This window comes from Pelodiscus sinensis, chromosome 5, assembly GCF_049634645.1.
Source record: "Pelodiscus sinensis isolate JC-2024 chromosome 5, ASM4963464v1, whole genome shotgun sequence".
Taxonomy (NCBI): Eukaryota; Metazoa; Chordata; order Testudines; family Trionychidae; genus Pelodiscus; species Pelodiscus sinensis.
Genome location: NC_134715.1, coordinates 55919138 through 55943574, shown reverse-complemented (window position 1 = coordinate 55943574; position 24437 = coordinate 55919138). Strand labels below are relative to the sequence as shown.

The window sequence follows — 24437 nt, the reverse complement described above, 5'->3', positions numbered from 1 at the left end:
AAGCAGGCGGTACTTCACTTGATTTTAACAGGAATAGTGTCTGAATAAAGTCTACAGAATTTTGCAGCCCATGAGATTGAGACATTCTTTAACATTTGACTATCACCTACAGAACCTGGGGAATCTGATTTCTATCTATGTGTTTTCAGGTTCTGGGAGTCCCAGCACAGAAGGGAGTCCCATAGCCATTTCATTTCATGGAGCAAATGGTAGCAAGAGTCTTAAAACTTAATGGGCATGATACAGCCTGTGTTTCTCAAATACTCACACCAGGAAAAACAGTGACAAGGAGGAAAACCTGAAGACAGAATTTTCAAGCCTTTCAGATATTAGGAGCCAAGACAGAATGCAGAGAGCTGGCTGCTCAATTAAGGAATTTTCTTCTAGGAGATTAAATTGTTTCTTTCTCCTGACCTCTGACCCCGCTCCCAGGCAAAGAGGAAGGAGATGGTAATATTTTAAAGCTCCTTTCTGGATGAAGGAGCAGAGGCATCCATAAAATTTCCTGGCTAGTTTAGAGTCACCCATGCTAGAAAATCTTTATTTTCTGGGACTGGTATTAGCTGCTTCCAACAGATTCTGAAAGAAGAACCTGAGTGCACTTAAATTTTACATCATTTGCTTTAAAGAGAGGAGGGACAGAAGTCATAGCAGTCAGTTCTGTGTCCACTTGGGCACTCTTGGGGAGGCTGCTGCAAGTGTGAGCAGCCCCAGTATTCTAATGTATACCAGACGCCATGTGAGCCAAGAATTCAGGCAGTGCAAAGATGACATGAAACTGCTTTTGCCCCCACCCCCAAAGGCTGCATGGCCTGCCCTGTTGCATTGCTCTGTACCAGAGCTGTGTGAATAACCAGTTGTTCAGTTTGGTGGCTGGACCGAAAAAAAAATAAATTGTTTCAGGCCAATCCAAGACAAAAGACTTTCACATTTTTCAGTTAGATGGATTTTTTTTTTTTAAAGGCTTGGGTTGGACAAAAACACCATTTCATTTGATGTTTATCTTTTTAAAAATAAAGTTGAAGCAACATTCAAAAAGATGTCAGAGAAATTTACATTTTTTTTATTTTTCCCCCACTGAACAATTCATCAAATTTGCAAAATGTTGTAGTTTACCCAAATCTGCTTTTTCAGAAGAAAAAAGCTTTGTTCAAAAAAAAAATGTATCTTGTTATTTTTTTATGACTAACATAACTGATTGTAAATTAGAGGAGGGTCACTTGCTCTTGCTAAATCACTGCAATAGCTCAGTACACACATAGTGCTATTTTTTTAAAAAAGAAAGTTCATACATTTAGGATGCCTTTAGGTATTTTATAATGATGAACATATATTTTTTCTGACCAGCAGCAGCTGAATTTAGTAATTCCTATGTTCCCATGACTTGTTTCCACTTAGGAATCAAGACAAAATGAATCCAGAAATGAAAAGTAATTTTAGACAGTCCTTGAGGCTGAAAAAAAGCAAAGTCAGGTCAACTATAACATTTTAGACAAAGGCTTTCAAAACTTTACTGAGACATGAGTGAAAGCTCAAGTTAGTTCCAAGCCAATTTGCCTTTCCTTTGTTCCTTTGTATATCCCTATGAACTAGAGTTGGGTGGACAATGGCTGTCTTTCCAGTCACCGCACTGCTAACATTTAACTCCTCACTTGCCTTTTGATAGTATGGTTGGCTTAAAAAAGGGACTGTGCAAATTCTATCCCTGACATCTTATGCAATGTAGCTGCACATTTCCTTTGCTCAGCAATTAGGGTTGCCAGGTGTCCGGTTTTGAACTGGACAGTCCAGTATTTGAGCTTTCTGTTAAGCAAACAAATTGAGAAATATAAATGTCTGGTATTTTCTAAATAAGATGTAACGTACATTGTGATGTAATGTCAAGTGTGTCTGGTATTTTTCTTGAAACCATGTGGCAACCCTGCAATAGCTAGTTCCATATTGGGACTGTTGACTGACATTGCATCCCTTCCACACCTATCAATCCCCAGTGGGAAAGCAGGATTCAGCTCATGGACAAATGATAGTGAGAGAAACAGTATGGCCTGCCAGCAATTCAAAGGGGCCCAGGGCTCCCGGCTGCCACAGTAGCAGTGATGGCACAGTGGCTGGAGCCCTGGTTTCAACAAAAATACCAGACACACGTCACATTACATCCCAATCTACATTACATCTTATTTAGAAAATACCAGACATTTATATTTTCTCAATTTGTTTCCCCAGTTCAAAACGGGACACCTGGCAACCCTAATTGCTGAGCAAAGGAAATGTCCAGCTACATTACATAAGGGGTACGTCTAGACTACATCTTTTTTTGCAAAGGGGATGTAAATTAGACGTATCGCAATTGCTAATGAAGCGGGGATTTAAATCTCCCCCGCTTCATTAGCATAAAAATGTCTGCCGCTTTTTTTCGGCACGGAGCTTTGCCAGAAAAAAGCACCAGTCTAGACGCCGATCTTGCGGAAAATAAAGCCTTTTCCGAAAGATCCCTTATCCCTCTATGAAATATGGGATCTTTCGGAAAAGGCTTTATTTTCCGCAAGATCAGCATCTAGACTGGCGCTTTTTTCCGGCAAAGCTCCGTGCCGATAAAAAGCGGCAGCCATTTTTATGCTAATGAAGTGGGGGAGATTTAAACCCCCGCTTCATTAGCAATTGCGATATGTCTAATTTACATCCCTTTTACAAAAAGGGGATGTAGCCTAGACGTAGCCAAGATGTCTGGGATAGAATTTGCGTAGTCCCTTTAAGCCAGCCAGGAGCCCCGGGCCCTTTAAATTACCACTGGTGTCACATGTGTCATGCAGCTCTCAGAGCTGGGAGGGGGGGGGGGGGGGACACATTCCGGCAGCACAGAGGGCTTGCTGGCCCCAGCCCCACCCCTTCGACCTGAGGCTCTGATCCTTCCAGGAGTGCTGAGCTGCCCCTCCTCCGCATCTTGAGCAGGGCCTTCACTATGTGTGCTGGAGAGAAATTGCCCAGGGATAAAGGAGAGAAAAAAAACAAAAATTCCTTTGTCCCAGTTTGAAATTCCTATCTACATTTCTATTGGCTGCTTGCTACCTGGTTAGGTAAGAGACATAGTTAACCCCTTAGGCTGCGTCTAGACTGGCATGATTTTACGCAAATACCTTTAACGGAAATTTTTTCCGTTAAAAGTATTTGCACAAGAGAACGTCTATACTGGCATGTGCCTTTGCACAAAAGATTTGCTTTTGCACAAAAGCATCAGTGCCAGTGTAGACGCTCTCTTGCGCAAGAAAGCTCCAATGGCCATTTTAGCCATCGGGCTTTCTTGTGCAAGAAATTAACTTGGCTGTCTACACTGGCCCTCTTGCGCAGGAAAGCTTATCCCTGAGCGGGATCATTGGAGTATTTGCGCAAGAACCACTGATTTTATACAATACAAAGTCAGTGTTCTTGCGCAAATACTCACGGCCAGTGTAGACAGGCGGCAAGATTTTGTGCAAAAGTGGCTGCCTTTGCGCAAAAGCTTGCCAGTCTAGACACACCCTTAGTTTCCAGGCTGCTGGCTAACCCTCATGGTCATGACATGGGCCCTCAAAGTTTTCTGGCTCTCTCATTAACTCAATTTTCTAGTCATTCTAGTCAATCATTTTGTTGTGACACATTGGCTGTGTCCAGACTCAGGGGTTTTTTCGAAAAAAGTAGCCTTTTTTCGAAAATACTTCCCCTGCGTCCAGACTCTTTCAAATTAATTCGAAAGAACGCGGCTTTTCTTTCAATGGCGGTAAACCTCAATTTACGAGGAAGAACGCCTTCTTTCGAAAGTTCCTCTTTCGAAAGAAGGCGTTCTTCAATGTAAATAGGGCGTCTTCGAAAGAGAGCATCCAGACTCACTGGATGCTTTCTTTCGAAAAAGCAAGCCGCTTTTTCGAAATTTCTCCGTGCAGTCTAGACGCTCTCTTTCGAAAGAGGCTCCTTCGAAAGATGCTTTCGAAAGAGCCTCTTTCGAAAGAAGCCTGCAGTCTAGACATAGCCATTGATATCTGGGCAGGTCAGGTATTTTACCCCTAACCCAGCTCAGATTTTAAATTTAACTGAAAGAGGATAAAAGTACCTTGTTTAAAACTATGAACCATCAACACTTGCACTGCATGCATTAAGGGACTGCCACTGCAAGGTGATGAGTACCCTCAAATCCCTGCTTTCACTAGGCATTGGGCACACTCAGCAATGTCTCAGTTCCAGATTCAATTAATCAGATTAAAAATGCCTCCTGTTCTTTACAAGGATCTCATTTTCTAAGAGTAGTTCAAATGGCTTCTAAGCCTGGGAGCTGGTCTTACATTCATTTTGTCAAGAGCTGGCCAGGGGAAAATGTATTACCGCAGACTCAGCTATACAGACTATATATTCAGGCATTGGTTACCATTAATCCGAAATTAAAACCCTCCATCATTTGTTGAGTCATTGCACAATACAGAAAAGCTGCTACCTTGCAAATGTACTTCAAGGCTAAAGACCCAACCATCAGAAAATGACAAAGCAGGACAGAATGAGGGTTTGCCAGAAATACAGAACCAGAAGAAGAAAAAGAAGAAGAAAGGTCTTGTGGCAAAGTCACAGCCCTGGGAGGCAGGAGAGCGTGACTCTATTCTCAGCTCTCCTGTAGACTGTGACTATGCATGTGAAATGTCTCTGCATTTCATTTTCCCTTTTTATACAATGGAGTGTTGATATTGAGTATTTATAGCGTATTTAAGGCTCTGTTCATTAATATTTGTTACATACTTCCCCCCTTCCCCCCAGAGTTTGTAACATCTAAGGATCTCAAAGTGTTATAGTATATATGGCACACCCTGGTCAGCTCTTTTTATGGGGATGTCAAGAAAATGCCCTGATTTCTCAATCTCTTTGTAAACATCTGGAAAATGATCTCCCAGTAAGGGAGAAAGAAATTAATTTCAATCTGCTGCTTGTTTAGACTGAACTAAATTAAACATATATAATTAGCTCCTATTGAACAAGTTGTGTTGTGCTGCACTCGAGGTACATACAGCTTTTCTTTCAATAGCTAGACACAATACAGTAAGCTAATTGCTTATTCCTAATAATATAGACAATAGGATCTGGTCTGGGAGCTTTGACTTAAAGACAACAAAAAAATCCATGTTCATATTTGCATCAAGCCTACTATTTAAGCTGCAATCAAAGCGCTGCTTAGATGGAATCCAGAGAAACCTAATTTGCTATACAATGGCAGGCCGGGCACAGAAACACCTTATTTCCATTGACTCCCCTACTATGATGGTTTGTTCCATATATCTGAATGTAACTAAGACTCCCAGGGGAGTGGGTTGAGGTTATTAAATTAGTGCTGAATTGCAAAGAATGAGGCAGGCAACCCCCAAAACTGATGGTTATTCCAAAACCTAGATTTACCAAGTCAGAACAAAACAGCTTCTATAATACCTTACCAGAAACCACCACCACAGTTCCTTTAATGCAGGGTTTCCTAACCTATGGGTTGGGATTCAAATATGGGTCACCATTACATTTCAAAAGGGTCACCAGGTGTTTCCCCAGGTGGTTCTTAAGGAGCTCTTCACATATTTTCTGAATTGCCCTGGGTCACCAAGTCTTCCTGAATTGTCAAAATGGGTTCCCATCTGGAAAAGGTTGGGAACCACTGCTTTAATGAAACCAAGCCTTAGTCCTCCACTCAGACACGCATGTAAAATAGGATGAGGATTCATCGTATAAAAAGTTCTATGAATCCCAAAGGCTCAGAGACATTACCTCCACATTAACTAATATTTCAGATCTTATCCTAGGCTATGCCAGGACCCAACCCAAAACCTTACCCAGGTGCCCCTTATCCTGCCTTTCATCAGGGTGGCCTGGGTGTTGGGTATTCTGTCCTGAGGGATGCAGGACTTGAACCCACTACTCTGCCCTCCCCAGGTGAATAACTTTATCCTCTAGGCCATGCTGGAACCCACCTCACCACCTTGTCTTCAGGGCATCCCTTATCCTGCCTTCCGTCGGGGCAGCCTGGGTGTTTGCTGTTCTGAACCCTCACAGGGTTAGTTTATTTTTAGTTAGTTAATTAACTAAACTAAAATGAGAGAGAATATTTGTTAAAACATCAATACACATACAGACATGGGTATTGTTCTGAGATCAGATTCATAGCAGAGATTGTGAGCTTTGTAGTTGCAAAGAGTTCTTTTGGAATTTAGTCCAGAGGTTACTGTCCAAGGTCCAACATCATATTAAGGGTGCTCCAGCTTAGTCCTGGGAACACAATCCTTAGGTAATCATAAAGACTTCTAAATACAGGCAGTCCCCGACTTACACGGGTCTGACTTACGTCGGATCCGCAGATACGAACGGGGCTGCCCCAGAGTACACGGACTGCGGGACCTCGCGGTCCTGCCGCCCGTGTACTCTGGGGCTTTCTCTGCGTCTCCCTGGTCTGCAGACCAGGAAGACGCAGAGCAAAGCCGCGGAGGGGCTCGGGCAGCCCAGGGGTGCCTGGGCTGCCCTCGCCCCCTCCCCTCGCCCCCCCCCCCCCCGCGGCTTTGCAAAGCCATGGGGAAGCCGGCAGCGGAGCAGTCCAGGCACGCCTGGGCTGCCTCGCTGCCTGAGCCCCCCCCCCCCCCCCGCGGCTGTGCAAAGCTGCGGGGGGGCTCGGGCAGCGGGGCACCCCAGGCGCGCCTGGACTGCTCCGCTGCCGGCTTCCCCGCGGCTTTGCAAAGCTGCGGGGGGGCTCGGGCAGCAAGGCAGCCCAGGCGCGCATGGACTGCTCCGCTGCCGGCTTCCCCGCGGCTTTGCAAAGCTGCGGGGGGGCTCGGGCAGCAAGGCAGCCCAGGCGCGCATGGACTGCTCCGCTGCCGGCTTCCCCGCGGCTTTGCAAAGCTGCGGGGGGTGGGGGGGGGGGCTCGGGCAGCGAGGCAGCCCAGGCGCGCCTGGACTGCTCCGCTGCCGGCTTCCCCGCGGCTTTGCAAAGCTGCGGGGGGGCTCAGGCAGCGAGGCAGCTCAGGCGCGCCTGGGCTGCTCCGCTGCCGGCTTCCCCGAGGCTTTGCAAAGCCGCGGGGGAAGCCGGCAGCGGGACAGCCCAGACGCCCCACGGCTGTCCCGCTGCCGGCGTCCTCAGAGGCTTTGCGCCCCGTCTCCCTGGTCTGCTGGTCTCCAAAGCCGCGGAGGACCCAGGCGGCGGGACCGCGGTGCGTCTCGGTCCGCCGCCCGTGTCTTCCTGGTCTGCTGGGGTGGGGGGGGTGCGCAGCTAGTACGCCCCCCCCCCCCCAGCAGACTAGGCTTTTCTCCGGACGCCTGTGGCAGAGCAGCTGGGGTGCTTCCGGTTGGTCCCACAGCGCCGCTCTGGGCGCTACTGGTCCAACCCAGCAGCACCCCAGCTGCTCTGGTCCTGATTCAGCCGCTACTGGTCAGTTTCAGCAGCGGCTTAATCAGGACGCCTGGGGCAGAGCAGATGGGGTGCTGCTGGGTTGGTCCAGTAGTGCCGAGGAGCGGCGCTACTGGAGCAACCCAGCAGCACCCCAGCTGCTCTGCCCCAGGCGTCCTGATTTAGCCGCTGCTGAAACTGACCAGCGCTGACTACAGGAAGCCCGAGGCAGAGTTGCTCTGCCCCGGGCTTCCTGGAATCAGCTGCTGATCAGTTTCAGCAGCAGCTGACTTGGGGACGCTTGGGGTTCTTAAGTTGATTCTGTATGTAAGTCAGAACTGGCGGTCAGTTTCAGCAGCGGCTGAATCTGGACGCCAGTTCCGACTTACATACAGATTCAACTTAAGAACAAACCTACAGTCCCTATCTTGTACATAACCCGGGGACTGCCTGAAGTCCTGCCTCTCAAACATCACCCAAAATTAGGTATAGGGATTAACATAAGGCAATTGCTTTTTACCATTTACAGATATTTGCCATAATATTTCAAAGACAGATTAATACAATAGGAACCATTTGATTACATTGTTAATCTCTAACAATCTATATCTAAACACACAAAAAGACCAACAGCTTCAGGGGGTAGTCGAGTTAGTGCTACCAGACTATTTGTTGTTTTCTGTACAGGTAAACTGAAAAAACAACAAACAGTCTGGTAGCACTTTATAGACTAACAAAACATGTTGTAGATGGTATCATGAGCTTTAAGTTTCATGGGAACAGCCCACTTCTTCAGATGTGTTGGATATCTAGGACCAAAATAAATAGGGGAGACATCTACCAGTATGACCTGAAAGACTGAAATTGGGGCATTTATCCTGTAGATGCTTATCACTTTCTGTATCACTCTTGGTATAAGAGGTCACAATTCTATAATGGTGGTAGCAACAATGATTTTTTTTGTTTATCTGTCTAATCAGATAACATCACGCAGATGGCTGTATGCCAGAGGTGGGCAAATACTGACCCATGGGCTGGACCCAGTCCTCCAGAGTTAGGTCCTGGTAGGCCCCCACTGATATATTTACCTACACGGCTACAGGTACCAGCGATCGCAGCTCCCATGGATCTAGAAAAGGATATTTCTTGCCCATATCCCTTTACCCAAAACCTGAATTGATCTTTGTTCTGCAGCTCCAGTTTGAAGGAGGTACTGGAAGAGGAAGAGCTAAAAGGCAGCAGGAAAGGCAATCCTGGCAGTATTCTTTATGAAGTAATAAATAATATCCTGTGGGACATTTCCAGCCAAACCAGAAAAAGGAAGCACTAAAAATATTTCAGGAATCTGCTCCCCTGAGGTTTCCAGTCCACAGCAGGTCTGAGTGGTCACCATCATTTGGAAAAGTGGCCAAACATGTGGGTGTTCCTCTTAACCAAAGCAAATCTTCTGAGGTTCACTTAACTTCAAATTGCTGGTCTTTGAGGGGATTTTGTAAAAAAATAAAACACTGAAGTCTAGTTTTAACATGCTTTTGCAATGACTCACTGTGTCACCTTGGAGAGTCACTTTACGTTTTTGAGTAGGACTACACACAGGTGCTGCGACTCAGAGTGCTACTGTACCCCTTAGCTTGAAGGAGTTTCCATTATATACAGGGTTTACATTTGGATTCAATAGCTCTCAGCACCTCCACTACACAAATTATTCCAGGCTCGCTATGCATGTCGGAGTGAGTGGGAGTAGACTTTTGTTCAGAACCTTGATTCAGAACCAAGCTCCAGCCCAAGCCATAATGTCAAAGCATTGTCTGTGGAACAATTTCTAGAGCTCTAGCACAACCCTGCTAGCCCACGTCTGTCTTCCCAGGCTGGCAGGCTTGCTTCTGCTAGCCCCAAAAATATTGGGTTGACAAAACAATTGTGTCAATTTTCCCAAATTAACAGATGTTTCAAGCCACAAAGTTAAATCCAGATGCAGACTTGTCCAAAATTCAAAAGGGGGTTGGTCTGTACTCATTGCTAAAGGGGTGGAAATATTTACCTCACAAGGAGGTATGTTAATCTTTTCAGAACACGTTAAAGATGTAAAGCACTGGCTAAATGCTAAGGGCTTTAAACAAAAAAAACAAAAAAAAGCACCACACATATTGAAGCCTGGAAAGGATACAGTTGAGGACCCAGAAAGCTAAAACCATCCCCACTATAAGGTTTCCCCCTTCACGGAACTGCAGGCATTTCGTAAGGGTAGGCAGGAAAGAAAACTAAAATTGCCGAGCCTGGATTCTTTTTTTTTAATTAATAGGAATATACCTTAGAATATGATAACACAGTTCAACACTTTTATAAAGCATAAATTTTACAGAATCTCATATCTACTTATTTCACACTTTTCCAAGGTTACAACTACAAAAATTGCCATCATATTTTAAACTTGTTTAAGACTTAAATGCTGATAGTTTAAACTTTAACACTACTCCTCAAAAAACATTTTTTTTTAAATAGCAGGATGCAAGCTATCTGGTTTAAGTTATCTCCTTGTTTTATCTAGGCAGATCACATTCTCATTCGAAATTAAATAGACCGATGTTTGTAGCCCTGACATTGAATAGAAAGCAGCTGTTCTTTCACTTCAGACAGAAGGATATAATTTATTTTAACAACTACACATCTGAATCACAATTTCTTACCAGTACTGCGAGATGAGGATTATCCATAAAAATATAATGGCACAGTTAGAAGCCTACTTACTAGGGTTCCATAATGTCTATTCAGGAGCATCAGAGGCTGAAATACAGTCTCTGATCAGGAGATTCAGTTCCCTGCAGCATTCAGACAATTGGTCCCATTATGGTCATCAGGCGGCTGAGTTAAAGGGTGGCCTTGCAAAAATATAAACAGCTTGTCAGCACAAGCCAAAGAGGAGGGACTGCTGTATCAGGGGACAATGAGAGCCAATGATTAGCCTCTTTAGGCTCTGTTTGTTTAAGATATTGTGTTTCATTCTTAAGAAGGGGACCCATAGAGGAGCTGACTAGGAAGAAACCAATGAGTGTTGTATTGTTTACAACTAACCAGAAAGGGGCTTAGAGCAGAAAAGGGGAGGGGGAGGGATCAATAAGTCATTTCAGGAAAAAACACATTTGCTTCACTTACATATAATCATTTTTAGAAATCTCACTGGCATACTCATACAGATGTTTCCAAAATTTGTTTATACAATCCAGTGATCTTCTTCCTATGGCCCCCTTCCAGCACACTCTCCTTCCTTCCCCTGACTCTGAGGCCTCTCACTTGCTGTCTAACACCTTACTCTACCCTCTTCAGCCCTATTCTAATCTCCTTCCTCTCCTTAATCCAAAACTCTTTTAGCCCTTTTCTCATGTTACCTCCCTGGTCCTATCAAATCCCTAATGACCTCTCTGGATAAATCTCAAGTGTGATACTCCAGCTCCACCCAAAAGCAGCAGAACTTCCCTTCAAAATCAAGTGCCTTATTGAATTTCTTCTGGTTCTTCTCGTCTTTCTGATTAATTAAGCCTTCACTGTGTCCTCCAGAGGATCTGCCACTCTCTATAGATGTGCAACAGACTGCAGTCTTTGTTACTCTCTCATTCTCTGTTCAGGTGGTATGCAACTTCTCATGCAATTTCTTTTAACACTTTTCTGACATGGACTTAGAGTTATGCCCTTCCACTCCTCAGCTTTCTCCTTCCATCTAATCACTTATTTTAGTCTTTTGTTTGGCTCTCTCTGCCCAGACCTCTTGTCAATTGTAATTAGCTTTTCCCTATAGGATCTCCTGATCTTTCCTTCAAAATCTTCATTCAGAGTAAATAATCCACTGTCCTATTCACATCATAATACAGGGGCCCCTGTGGCTACATCTTCATAACCCTCTGCCAGAGCCCTCCAATCCTGTCCAAAGAGGGCCTTCCCCCCCCAGTCCAGCAGCAGGCCATCCCAAATCTCAGGAACAATAAGGCTAGTACTCTGAGTTCCCTTTCCCACCTGGAGAATTAGGGATTGCAGTAGGGCCCCAACTTTTACTCCAAAGCACATCTGCTCAGGTATGAGAGCAGAGCCCCCTAGGAAGGTGGGTGTTAGCATTAATGCCTCATTGGCAAAGATGAGGTGGTTTACACCTGTCAGAGTGTTTGTTTTAGGCTGGCTGCAGACTCAGGCGTACATCACTGCATCAGGTAAGTTTGAGTCACATTTTCAAGTTTTCCTTCATAAGCAGGACTCTTGTTTTAAATGAACACTGGAATTCTGGTGTAGTCACGTGACACTAGCATCTGTGTCCTAAAACATGGGTGTATATTGCCTATTCACTCATCCAACTTTGACCTCTCCAATACGTCTAAGCTCTGTTATTGTTGACATCACCATCTTACCAGGCCCACTCATCTCAGCTGTGACAAAAATCTTGCTGCTTCTTCCTCATAGCAGTTCTACAGCCCATCCTTTCTTTGTTGTCATTGTCACCTACACCCTCATCTCTAGTTTTGATTATTGCTGCTTTCCTTGTACTGGCCTCCCTAAAACTCACATTGTTCCTATTTCATCCCTAGAAAAGCAATTGCTGAGATCATCTTTGCTCATTGCTCTGACCACATCACACTCGATGTTGGCATTCCTCCGTCATGCTTCTGTGGAGACCTTCAAAACCATTCACAGCTCCGCCTTTCCCCATTTATCCCCTCTAACCATGGGTGGCAGGTCTCATAGGTGGGGAAGGGCTGTGCCTCCCCTGACAGCCTAGCTTGGCCGTACTCACAGTCCACCTCCAAGTCAGGCCAGGCTAGGCCAAGGCGCCTCCTAATATTCCCAGTAACACCATCTTGAACTCTGAGGCTCGGGCGGGCGGGGGGGACCAAGGTTGCCCAGAGGCTGGAGGTTCTGCAGCCACACCACCTGCAGCACCAGGATTGGAGATGTTGCCATCCACCGTTCTGGGCAGCACAGAGCACTGAACCCAGGGCTTTGCCATCTGTTGCTGGGGCTAGGGACTGTGGTGGGGGTGCTCTGGGTTCCTGTGGGGGAGGAGGAAATATGGGGCCAGAGCTAGATAGGAAGGAGAGGGCAGGGGCTAGCCTCCCCAGGCATCTAAGTTCTCATGCCTCTAACTGCTCTTGCATTGCCCCATCCTCTCCACCCACCAAAAACGTTGGTGTTGACTGTGCACTTGTCTCCTCTCTCAAACTTTTTCATTTTACCCTCCCCATCATGCATGAAATGCCTTCCTGATGCGAGCTACAAGACATTCAGTCCCCTTCAGATCCCTTTGCAACCACTTCTGCCACAAACCCTTCAAGAAATGTGTCATGGCTAATTTGTGTGGGGAAGGAGGCATCAGAGAGAGGTAGATTGGAGAATGTTGGGGAAATTAGTATTTGTGTAATTACGAAGCAATTCAAAATTATACCTATATGAAATAAGTAAGTATTTATATATGTAAACTATGATGTGTATTTGATTATCTCCCTCTCATGCACACAGCAAATGCTGCTTAGTCTCTTCTACTGTTAGGTCTTAGGCTAGAGACTGGCAACAAATATCACTGACAGATTTATACAGTTTGTGGCAGAATTGTGAATCTGTTTGTACAAAAAAAAAAAAAAAAAGGGTAGCTGTCTCATCTCTGATTCCCATGGCAATTTCTTTAAGATGCTAATGTAGTGTAGCCACAATAAAGAAGAAAGGAGAATGCAAGAATGAGCTGATTGAGAGGCCTGTGCTGAAAAGGCTCGCTCTTCAGAAAAATTCACTTTCAGTAGAATTCCTTTGACATCAATGGAGTTATGCCAAGGATGAATTTGGCTGCTTGTCCTTAGGGCCTTGTCTACCAGAGGAAATTTGTTACTGGTATTACCAACAGTGTAAGCCCAAGTGTAGACTGAGTGCTGGGTTTTTACTCACTAATCCTCTGCTGAGTGCATCACTCTTAGGATCCCAAAGCTACTAACGCCACAGCCGCAACTTCTAGTGCAGACTTCTACATCTGAACATTAATTTTTGTTTAAATTTTTTTTCCCCACTCAAAATTGTTTATTAAATGGACTTTTTTTAAAATCAATTTTTTAAAGTTTTCAATGAAAAAAACATTTCGGTTTTGTGCAACCAAGACCAAAAAAATATTTTTGGTTTAAAAAATTTTTTTAAAAAAAATCACATAATCCACACTCCTCCCCTTTTTTCTGGCCTTTGGGTTTTAATCAAGTTTCGGCTATGTTCCCTATCCCTTCTCATGCGATTTTTCTTTCTACTTTCTCCTTATTCTCCACTCTGGAACTAGAGTCTCCCTTTCCTGTTTTCAGGCCTCAGTCCAGCTTGCCTCTCACTGTTCCCCATGCCCTTTCCTTCTCAGACTGCAACCCCACTTCAGTATCATTTCCCCTATATTCCCAGACCGCAACCCAATCCAGGCCCCAACTCACCTCTGCATGGTTTAAATCTCACCCGTTTCTCTATGAATAGCTGTCACACATATAACCCTGTATTTTTCTTTTCAAATTGCCCATGCTGAACAAAGTACAGTTTGCAGTTTTTAACATTTTATTGGCATGCTTTCAATTGTAAAGTGGGTCACAAGTTACTTTCAGATAACACACAAGCTCAGACACAACTAAAGAACTCTGGGAGGGAGGGAGCTGCAGGGGCCAGGGGGAGTAAAACTCCAGGAGTTAAGTTTTCTGGGTTTTTTTTAATCTTCTAGAAGAAAACAAAGGTATATAACAGAAACTGAAAGGTAGGCCACAGGCAGATACAGTGCAATGAAAAATGGGGTCATGATCAATGGAAAACTGAGCTGAGTATTCTGAACAATTAACTTTCGGATTATTCCCTAATTCAAGAGAGAACTACCTATTATGAAAATATTTAAGCCCTTTATGGTACCTCCCAAAGTACAGCATGTGCCAGGTAAGTCTCTAGGGATGTGCCTTTATCTCCTAAGCCTCATATGAAAAAAGAAAATGAAAGGCAATTGGGAGCATTTAATAAATTAATGTTTATCCCATCCTCTTTAAACTCCAAGCATGGATGCATTATAGGTCTATACATATTTTCTCCATTCTGTAGTACACAGATTTTAACTTGGGGAATTGAAAAGTGTTGATAGCTTTCAGACTCAAATGCAGTTTAACAGGAAGGTTCCTTCTCCTCCTCAAATTCACTTACAGAGGAGCAAGATGTTTTCTCTTATGTTTGGAGAGCTCCCTATGTGACAGACACCCTCTTGGCTAACACATTGGGATGGAAATAGAGACCTGCAGACCAGAAAGCATGAACTATTACAGCTTGAGCTAAAATTTACAGGTGGAATTGTAACCAAATCATATCCTTTGTGGATCCAGTTCTGGGGCTAGTAGGGGTGCTACAATAATAATATGAAGCTTATTATTAAATTATGATATTATTTATTATCATTAATGATCTGATCTTACAGGATGTTGAACAACGTGAACTCCCATTTAAAGGCCCACATTCTCCTCCCATTTAAGTCAACAGCTAAAATCCCACTGGCTTCTTTGGTACAAGATTGATTCCTCTATCACCAGGATTTGAGGATGTGCCAAAAGCCAGAAATATTTGCAGATCACATGTTAAATTCTCATGAAAACTGCTTAAGAATAAGGGCCTTGATTAAAAAATACACTTTAATATGTACCTACCTTTTAAGGGCATGAATAGTGCCATTGATTTCAGTGGGACTATTCATGCATTGAAAGGTAGGCCTGCTCCTATGTAATTTTCTAAACTGAGGGAAAAACACTACAGCCAGTATGCTTTATAAGGCCCTCATAGTTAGTTATCAAAGAAGGGAGGAAATGTGCTAGTTATCTAGCATATGGACATATGTAAATAATTAAACATTTTAACTGGAGTCACCTGGCTGTAATGAAGGACAAATCATTTACTCAAATATGAACATTGCCATCCTAGCATGTCAGACAAACCCATTTTCCAAGCTACATAAGGAATAGAGGGAAAAAGTTCAAAGTCAATGGGCAGGAAACAACAAAATGGAGATTTCAACAAATTAGGACCCACCTACACTGCAACTATAGCCAAGTAACAGAACTCAGTCAAAACTAACTGTCCCTTGCCTTAGTTACAATATGGATAAAAGCTGTAGTGTAGACATGCCCTAACAGATTTATTTGGACATGAGCTTTCAGGGGTTTTTTTTTAATCCATTTGTCAGATGCATGGACTTCATGCATCTGATGAAGTGGCTCTTTACTTACAAAAGCTTATGCCCAAATAAATCTGTTAATCTTTAAGGTGCTACAGGACTCCCAGTTGTTTTTGTATGCTAGTTTTGAAAATACAGTGTATTCCCACCAAAAAAAATTAACTACTGTACATCTGTATTTAAAAATAAAAGGCAAAGGACAACAATGGGTAAAAAAGGGGTAGAATTTAATTTTGTTTTCAATTGTAATTCAATTTATCATTTTTAAAATTGAAAATGATGATACCTAGATTGCTTTTTTGCAAATTTTATCTACTGGGTTAAGAGTAACATGTTTTAAAATAATGCTTAGCCTGAAAAGAGCCTTACACAAGTTGATTGTTTTAATATGGCAGAAATAAACAAAATCTTAAAAAGATGCAAAATCGCTTGAGCTATATGTCTACATTAGTAGAGATTATCTGGCCATACACAGGAGGAGAAATGAAACATCTTAATTATAATCTGACTCTAAATGAGAGGCATGTGGTGTGCTGTTTTGCCCCTGAGAGACATACATGCATCTTCTCTTTTACTAGTTTAACATTCTCAGAGTGTTATTTTTGTGTGAACAGTTGCATAGCCAATAATGGACAAGTGGCTGAAAATGGAAAGCGTAAAGACACAAGAAAGGAAACATTCAACATCAGGTAGTGGTTTGCCAAGTCCAAAGGGTAGAAAATCTAATTCAAATAATCATGATGGTCCTGGAAAGTTGCTTATGGGGGGGGGGGGGGCGGGAGGAAAAAAAAGCAGAAAAAATGATGATTATATAAAATACAGCTTTATACGCATGCATTCGTGATCAAGAGTGTTAAGTGAAATCTTGGATGAGTGTTGCTATTTTCACAATAATAAAATTAATGATAAATAGTGTGTAATACTAATAAGTGTGATTATAAAATTTGTTTTTATATTTTCAAAATCACTGCATTTATAATTTTTGATGAGGTTAGGGAGAAAATGCCTGGAAATATTTGTTTGTAGGAGAAGGTTTGCGAGATTTAACATTTTCATGAACAGGGTTCACAGGTTATTAAAGTTCATGACCACTGCTCTACATGCTTTACATTTTTACTTATAGCTTGAAATCTTTTATTTTCAGTAACACCAAATTTAGTCAGTTTCACTAACACTGCTTTTTTTAATTAAAGTAAAAATAGACTTTTTTTCCTGCACCCCACTCCCCAATATTCTGGAAGAGACTCGTGGTCTCTTCATAATTAATTGGCTCTTGGTAGATCATCTCTCTTCGCTTGGGCTCTCTAATCAACTCACTTAATCACATTTTAGCTTGTGAGCCTCCTGTCTGGACCATGCAGAGTCATTCTTCATGGCCTGTGTGCACACCATTCCTACAAAATAGACTGTAATCTACAGACTTCACTTTTGCTTGTAAAGCAAAACCACATTTGACCTCTTTCCAGTTGTCCACCTGTAAGTAAGCGGCATGCCTTCACAACTCCTGTTTGGATGTTTGTGTATTTCTCTGGGCTGGTCTTACTCTTACTATAGTAGAAACAAAATACAGGACTATGTAGGACTTTAAAGACTAACAAGATGGTTTATTAGATGATGAGCTTTCGTGGGCCAGACCCACTTCCTCAGATCAAATAGTGGAAGAAAATAGTCACAGCCATTTCTATCACTATCTTACGATAGTAGTTAGTGAGGACATTACCTAGGCAGGTACTCCTTGAGAGGTGGTAGCTATGTTGAAAGGAGAAACTGTTAAGGCTTATTACCCAGTCTGGCATGATGAATGCAGAAGTGGGGGCCTGAAAAAGTACCCCAAAACCTTATCTTTCCAGGCTTTGGTATAAAACTTCCCCTCACAATCTTAAAAACCTAGATTTTGGGGATAAAAATCCGCTGCCACCACCCAAGTAATGATAAGGAAACCAGGGAGAGACCACTTGAGAAAACTCAGCCCCTAAAGTAAAACCAGGACACAACATTTAACCAATACCAGGTTAATAAAAAGAAAAGAGAAAGAACTTTTATTATCACTACAATATTCCTGTTATAAGCATAATGACTAGACGGAAAAGTCACCAATTAATATACTCATGGGGGTATCCCCATGGACCAACAGCTTAGTTACAAAGAAGAGGAAAACCCATTTTTAAATGCAGACGTCAGATTCCCATTCCCAAACCATAAAACAATAAAACTTAACGCATTTATCTAAACTTTACCCTACTTACAGATAGTAAAGAGTCTTTTCTTGGAGCGAGACATGTTGTCTGTCCCCCTCAGTAGCTGGAGAGAAAACTGCCCAGGGACAAAGGAGGGAAAACCCCAAAATTCCTTTGTCCCAGTTTGAAATTCCTACCTACATTTCTATTGGCTGCCAGCTACCTGGTTAGGTAAGGGACATAGTTAACCCCTTAGTCCCCAAGCTGCTGGCTAACCCTCATGGTCATGACAGAAACCCTCCCACCAACTGCACCAGGGTCTAGGTTGGTATATCTGTGTTACACCCCTGAGGCTATGTCTACACTCGCAGCTTCTTCCGCACATATCAGCAGAGCATCCACACTGCCCGCCCGCTCTTGCACAAGGAAATTTACAGTACGGCGTGGTAAGAGAGGGATTCTTGCACAAGAGCTATGCTCTTTTTTAACAGGTGTAAGCCCTCTTCGCAGGAGCGCTTGCGCAAGAAGGTAGTGTGTATGCTCGGCAGGGATTTCTTACACAAGAAAGCCCTATGGCTAAAATGGCCACCAGAGCTTTCTCACGCAAGAGAGCATCCACACTGCCATGGGCACTCTTGCACAAAAGTACAGCTCGCACATGGCAGTGTGGATGCTCTCTTGCGCGAGACTTCTTGCACAAGGACATCTTGCGCAAGGGTTCTTGTGCAAGAAGCCACCAGTGTAGACATAGCCTAAGTGATGTAGTTACACCAATATAAACTGGGAGAATGGACCAAGCCAATTGCTTATGAACATGAATACTCTTCTCTGCAATGTAATACATTCTAAAAATAGACTTTTTATTCTGGACACTGAATTAATGACTCTTTTCTTTTAATAGCTGTTTGATTAGAGCTGTGAATGATGAAAGGTACAGAGAGTGCAGGCCTTTTATACTGCACAGTCCACTGTGCATATAACCACTAAGATTTTTAGCAGTCGCACAGTTACCATTTTAAACAACTTTTTACATCCCTATTACAAAAACATTTCATATTGTTACTAGCAACATTAAATCCCAATGACAAGGACTCCTAGCTGCTACAATAAATAATAATAATCTCTCTCTATATTTAAAAAACCCTTTTATTGCGGGACGACAGAGTGATGTCATCACGTCACTCTGCATCCTGTCTGCTTTCAGTCTTCCTCCCTCCCCTTTCCCCAGTGCTCGGTTGCCACATGGGGCCTGGGGAGACTCCGGAGCAGCCCACCTCCTGCCTCCGGGGGGGGGGGGGGGGGGGGGGGGGGGAGAAAACCAGGCGGGCAAAGCTGAGAGGCATATAGCCCAGGAGCTGCACGGCCTTTCCACTCCACTCCTCTCCGGTGCTCTGGGTGGGGGCAGAAGCTGTGCAGCTTCTCCACTTCCCTATGCTCAGGCAGGGGGCAAAGCTGCAAGCTGTGTGGCCCTGGGAGCCAAGTGGCTTTTCTCCTCCCCCTTCCCCAGTGTTGAGGGGGATGGAAGCTGTGAGTCACATAGCCTCCTCCTCTCTGAGGACTCTCCCTCTCTGATGATCTAGGGGAGTGGGAGCCACACTCCTTCCCTGCACCTCGGTTCCCATACATACCTCCTAGGTCAAGAGGAGAGCCAGGCCATCTTTGCCCCAGCCCTCCTCCCTGGCAGCCGCGGGGAGGAAAGAGCCAGGGCTGGTGGGTGGAGGGAAGGAAGGGACAAGGGGGAAGCAAGAGCAAGGCTTTGGGACTGTGGTGAGCAGGAGGCAGAGGGGGAGAGCCGGCACAGGGGTAGCCTCAGACCATTCCAGTGGGTTACAGCCTCAGCGTCAGCCCAACCCTCAAGCAGCCACGGGGAAAGATCCGGACCAGCCTCAGCCTGGCCCAATCCATTGCTGGGGCTGGTCTGGCCTTGGGGGACCTGGCAGCTGGGGGAGGGAGAACCAGGGCTGCCTACCCTCAGAGAGGGGCATTGATGAACATAACAAGCAGGGAGCACCACCCCCAAGTCAAAAATAAAAAGCATTGTCTGAAGGCAAAGAAATACAAGTGGTGAGTCAATTCCCATACCATGGTAGCCTGTACTGATAATCAGAAGGAAATTATATAATCAAGTGGCAGCTTAAACAGAAATCTACACCTTAACATTCAAACTGTGAATCTTTAATATTATTTCGACCTTGACACAGGTATGTGAAAGTGGGAAATCTCCCAAAGGTACAGACAAACAAATGCCTTAGAAAGTGAATGCCAAGAAAAATACTAGGTAGTACATGAAATGAATTTATAACAAGTGCCAAGATTTGTCAGAGAGCAGCGTTTTATCTCTAAAGTTATCCCAAGGATACAGAGGAAATATCAGGAACAAGCATTAAGAAAAAAAAAGGCAGAGCATCTGCCGCAGCAGGTGTCCCCATTGATCAGCTGGCGACACATGCAAATGGGGCCAACTGAAAGAATTCCTCTGACAAACAATAGTTAAAGAGGTAAGACTTATGAGACTTAGCAACGTGGGGGACATGCAAAGAGCAACCCAGAATAGGCAGAAACAGTAGAGCTTTGTTTGTGTCCTAATCTAAACAATAATTGAAGACACTGGAGGGATTTAGATTCAACATTAACTAACACTGGACTCAGTTGAAAGGTTTCCATTTGTCAAAATACTGCACATTTATCTCAGTGAAATTTAGTTTAAAAAACCTTATAAAATAAAAAAAGCAATAAACACAAAATTAAGAGCATGAAAATTAAAATGTGCAATTTGAAAAATATTAAGTAAATTAAAAATTGAAACTGTTTCAATTTAATCAAAACAAAACTTTTTGATTGATCCACAGTGAGTGGGGGACATGGTGGCAAGAGACTGGAAGGGACTGCAGCCAAGTCCAGGCTGAAGGCTCGTTGCCTGCAATTAATGGAGAATGCAGGCAGTGAAGCCCCAGGCTGAGAGACAGAAACAGACTCCACGCCAGTCCACTGAGAGGGGAGCATCCACCAAGATTCACCCTGAGCACTGGTGTAAGTAGGTGGCAGCATCAGCAGGTCAATTACCAACAGTAGTTCCAGCAGTAAATTTTGCAGCAGTAGGTGGCCTAGCAGCTGATCCAAGTAGTGCAGCAACAGAAGCTGCTGCAGGAAATTGTGCCCCAGCAGCAGTAACTCCAGAGATAGTTAAAACCACAATCGCCTGCCCAAGGAAACCCTGCAGAGCCCAACAACAGGCAGAACTCTGCCACATGTGCCTGTGAAGTTAATGAAGATGGGCCCAAATCAGGGGCAGGCAACAGACAGCTAGTGGGCCGAATCTGGCCTGCCTAGCCACTAGATCCAGCCCACAGCTCTCTCACCAGCACTCTTACTAAAGTGCAGCTGCAGCCACTTTAAACAGCAGTCTGCTAATTGCTATGCAGTCTGGGCAGGGAGAAGAAAGCTTTGCATGTCCCCACCCCCTAACAAAATCCCTCAGCTCCCACTGGCCAGTTTTCAGCCAATAGGAGATGAGAAATTCTGCTGAAGGAAAGGCAGTGAATGAAGCTTCGCTCTCCTCCTCCCTCCCTGTGCTGGAGCAGAGCCACCTGGAGCAGCTGCCCAGCACAAAGACAGGGAGGCTCAGGTTTCTGCAGAGCTGCTGTCTGGGAGCCACCTGGATAAGCATCTCACAGCCAAAGGCTGACTCTGGTACCCCCCCTCTCCTCCCATCTACCTGTTCCAGGCCACCACCTAAACCCTCTCTATCCCCACCTAGGGTTGCCAGATGGTTGAAATAAAAATACTGACCCCCCCCCCCCCAAAAAAAAAACACCCAGGAAAATATTCTGTTGAAGGGGAAAAACAAAGGGGGAGGGGAGACCAAAGTTGTTGAGCAGGACAGGAGCTGAAAATACCGGATTGTCTGGGTGAATACTGGACACCTGGCAACCCTATCCCCGCCTCCTCCAGATCACAACTCCCTCCTACATCCATCCACCAGGCCAGAATCCTCTCCCCTCCCTGCCCCTGCCCCCCAAACCTCTGCCCCAGATCATAACCCCCTCCTTCATCCAAACTCCCTCTCAGACCCCACACTCCCTTCCGGGGCCGGATGGAGGCATGGGCAAGCCGGGCAGTTGCCCAGGGTGCCAACCAATGAGGGACACCTGATGGCAGCTGGAAGGGGGGTTGTGTGGCATCCCTTACAGCTGCCATCAGAAGCTGCGCGCCCAGCTCCCACAGCCTGGGCAGCGCATGCACCATGTGCCCTGGGAGTGGGCCCCAGGCTGCGTGCCAGCGGCCGTGGCCGACTCGCACATGTGCCGTGCGCCCCAGGGGGCGGGCCCACGAACCCTGTGGGGGGGGGCGTGCCCGTGCCTCATGGGTGGGCCCACACACGTGCCCTGCCCCTGGAGGCAGCACCACGCACCCGGGGCGCCAAAAGGGCTTGGGCCAGCCCTGCTCCCTTCTGCACTCAAGTCCTCTATCCCACCCTCCCTTCTACACCTCACCCACCATCCCAGACCCCACGCCTCCTCCAAAGAAGTGCGGCCCTTGACCACTTACCAAAATCTTGCCCCCTATTAAAAAATTATTATCCACCCCTAGCCCAGATGATATTCCAAAGGCATTCCACACCATCTTCCAGAAGGTGGCACTGGGCTCTCAATAGCCTCCGGAGCATGGAGCTAAAACTAAGTCCACTTATCTAATAGGACTGGCACAGCAGACCTACTGTGACCTTGATCTAAAACAGGCTCAAAACTACATCTGAGTGAAGGTCACTGTTTTAGATTTCCTGGATATAAGCAAGACGACATGGATAGTGCTCTGGAGAAAAGACCTACCTTCAGGGGCTTGTCCGCCAGGTGCTGGCACAATGGATTAAAAGAGCTTTGCTGGTGGGCCCCAAAGTGCTTCCCTGTATGAAGCACTTTGGGGCCCAAACTGGTCCTAACAGTGTAGTTTGTATCCATGCTTCCAGGAGAGGGTGCTCCAACATCATTATTGTGACATTATTGGATGTGCAGCAGATAGAAAATTCTCTCATAGCCAACTGGTCACTAGAAATGGAGGGGCTTGCCTCAAAACATCCTCTATGAACCCATCTGATTGTGTGGTATTGTTCTAGAGCTGCGGTGTCCCACACACTAGCCACATGTGGCTATTTGGCTGGTTGAGTGTGGCTAGTTCACTATAGCAGTAGCCACTATAATGGCTACTGCTTCAGAACTGGTTGGAGACCACAGCATTGGCACCTATTGAACTACATCTGCTGTTTCCAATACTAAGGAGAAGAAAACAGCTCTCCCAGAAAGAGCAAGTCTAAAAATGATCATGGTAATGTAACAGAATAAGAATTAGCACTCATAATGAAGAGATGGAAGGTTTTCCATATTTCAGTTTGTCTTCCTCCTCATTGTAAGCCTGATTTTTTTTTCAATTGTATTACTTTATTTATTTTAGGATTTTAGAGGTCATGCCCCCGAGGGTTTTTAACCAGACAAGAACAAAGGCAAAATGAAGATAAGTTTTGATTATAGAAAGCTTCTGTTGCTTTCAGAAGTCACAGAGCTGGAAACACGGAGAAAGGAAAAATTCTAAATCATATGCTTCTTATCAATATGCCTTCTTTAATCTCCAGTTTGTTAGGAAACATCATACCTTTCTCCCAGACTTGAACTCAGTGTTCCAGGCGTTTGGTGCCTCCAAGCTGTAATTCATGATTATCTGATGTAAATGCTTATCGGATAGTTGACTAGCAACTAGTGACTCAATTAGTCCTCCCCCCCCTTGCTGCCTCTATCAGAGAGAGGCAGAAAGAAGAGGGAGCAGGATCCAGTGCTGGGGGAGCTGGCTTGAAAGACTGTTTCCCCCTGCATCATCTCCGAGGGGAGAAAGGGGAAAGGTGCCACCAGCTCCTGGCAGCGCGTCTGCCTCTGAATAAGAGCCCTGCTCTTGCTACATTTCAAAAGCAGGTAAACTGCAGGGAGCCTGGGGTAAGCTGTGGACTCATAGTGCCCTGCTGGCCCCACACTCTCTGCTTTTGAAATGTACAAGATCCCCAGGAGCGTGGGGCCAGTGGGGGGCTGCTTGAGTCCTCTACTGGCCATGCTCACCATAGCACTTCTGCTTTTGAAATGTAGCAAGAGCTGGCAGGGCTCTCACTACATTTCAAATGCAGAGGCTCCCTTATCGACTAATGGAATAGCTGATGCAAATTACACTGACTATTCACTCTAAATTTAACATCCTTAATCTGAAGCTGAATGGGAACATGACTCATATGGTCTTGTCTGTATAGAAAGTGACTACCCACAGGCCTGCCAATGGTAGGGGGAAGGGAAGGGCCTGGTGATTTTAAAGGGTCTGGGCCTCCCGGCTGTTGCTACCACTACAGAGGCAACAGCAGCAACCAGAGAAATGGGCCCTTTAAATCACCTCCAGAGCCCTGGGCAGCGCTGAAGGGCAGGCGAGGGGAGGCTATCCCCTGGCCCTGCTTCTTCTGGGAATCCTGAATTGCCCTCCTCATCTTGCCCACGGCCCCGTGAAGTCTGTTGACCACTCTGGGCATGTCTGTACTAGGAAATTATTTCAAAATAACTAGATTTGAAATAACTATTTCAAAATAAGCTTATTCCCTCAGGAAAGCAGGAATACAGATTTCAAAATAGCCAGCCTGTTATTTTGAAATAGCAGGTTTGAGTGT

At 44.9% G+C, this 24437-nt stretch overlaps 1 protein-coding gene across 8 annotated transcripts in view; it reads right to left on the bottom strand.

Moving 5' to 3' along the window:
• Nucleotides 1–24437, bottom strand: part of TRIM2 (tripartite motif containing 2) — a 120948-nt gene that overhangs the window by 85381 nt on the left and 11130 nt on the right. For 3 of the 8 annotated variants that reach the window (XM_006111560.3, XM_006111561.3, XM_006111562.4), the window contains exon 1: nucleotides 10121–10274. The exons of 3 other annotated variants lie outside the window; for them this stretch is intronic. The gene's annotated coding sequence lies outside the window, so the exon portion shown is untranslated. Of the gene's footprint in view, nucleotides 1–10120; nucleotides 10275–24437 lie in introns of those variants that run through there. 2 more of the 8 variants (XM_014574333.3, XM_014574275.3) reach the window with 2 other exon arrangements.